The sequence below is a fragment of the Poecilia reticulata genome, linkage group LG17, assembly GCF_000633615.1.
Source record: "Poecilia reticulata strain Guanapo linkage group LG17, Guppy_female_1.0+MT, whole genome shotgun sequence".
In the NCBI taxonomy this organism is placed as follows: Eukaryota; Metazoa; Chordata; class Actinopteri; order Cyprinodontiformes; family Poeciliidae; genus Poecilia; species Poecilia reticulata.
The window spans coordinates 20947344-20948969 of NC_024347.1; positions in this window are offsets into that span (position 1 = coordinate 20947344).

Genomic DNA, 1626 nt, shown 5'->3' on the forward strand with positions numbered 1-1626 from the left:
TTCTGATGTTAAAGGAAATAAAATTTGTTTTACCTACAACATAATTTATGTGATTATTCAGGAATTTAGCTAAACTAAATAATTTTGCTATAAACAAACCTACCTAAAAGAAGATAAATTTAAGCTTACTTTTAAAAGCTGTGTTTTTAAACTCAGATATAGATATCAAAGTGTGTTTAGTGAGATGTTTATCTGATTCAAATTGTTACAGCATTTAGACAACATGTTGGTTACGAGGAAGCAGGCAATGCATTAAAAGTAGGTGTTATGAGTACATTAGATATACTGTATTAAGAACTTCGATTAAAAGTATGCAACATTTAGATATTACATTTGRAKGTGTTYTTCAAATGTTGCTGATAATCTGTCACAGAACCAGGTGAAAAATGTTTCTGTCCTGAATAATGCACGAAGAGACCAGTGACAGGCTACTGCAACCTTAGTGCACRAAGCAGCATTTTAGGAGATTCTTCTTCCCAGCAGGTGTTAAACTTTATCTAACCCCCATCAGTCCCAACAAACTCAAAAAAATGTTTACAACCCTACTATTTCCACTGCTCTTTTGTTTTGCATGTTTTTCTCATTTAAAAAAAAAAATCTCCTGCACTTTCACACATGCACATTTTCTTACATTTAAAAAAAATAACCTCAGTTGTACATTCCTTGGATCAGAGTTTGACATTTTTGATCAATGCAGACTATTTTAAGTTGAACTTATGTCCTTACTGTGCAGCATGTTATTCGTTATTTTATTTTATTTTTTACATATTCTTAGATTTTCTTTGTGTGAATCTACATGCCTCGATTACGTGTCACTTTTTCTGCTGCTCCGCCAGAATCTTCTCACTGGAAAATAAATTGTATTTCCATTTCTAATAACAACCGATAATTTTCCTTTCAGCTTTATAAACTGTGCTAAAATAAAATGTTACTATCAGGTCGTTATTGAAATAGTAATTTTGAAATGTCCTTATTTGATAATAACAACTGAAAGTGGCTATTTAAGTAAAATAAAACAGAAACTTGCTCATTTTTGTGTAACAGCAAAAATAACCAGAAGAGGAAAACAAAAAACAAAAAAAAACTAACAAAAAAAAAAAAAAAACCAAAGGTGAGGTTCTTCTCAAATGGTTTCAATAGATCAAAGAGAGGTCCTGCTTAAGTCACTTGCAATTATAAGAATTAGCCTGGCCTGGCCCTCAGCAGCTAATCAGAGTCGGTGCTGATATGTTTATGTCCTTATGCAATCAGACGACCAGTTGGAGAGCCCGGGCACCCAGGACTCAATAGGGCTAATCATCATCAGCTTCCATTGCCATTTAAAGCGTGAGATGATCTGCGATTAAACCCGTGCTTAAACCAAAGAGAGGAGGGATTTTATTTCCCTCTTTTTTTGTCACTCCGCCATGTGCATCTCTTTGGAGACAAATTACTCTCACCAGAGGAGCGCAAAGGAAAATGTCTGCATTGTTTAGTCTTTGGAAAAGAACATTAAAGTTCTCATCATATTCAGTTCAAATAACCCTGGTTTGACTTTGGCCGGTGTGCCCCCGCGTCCACGCCGTAGTTGACCTCGCATTAAGTGTCTTTTACTGGGCTCTGATTTCGCACAGAGCACCTCTCTCC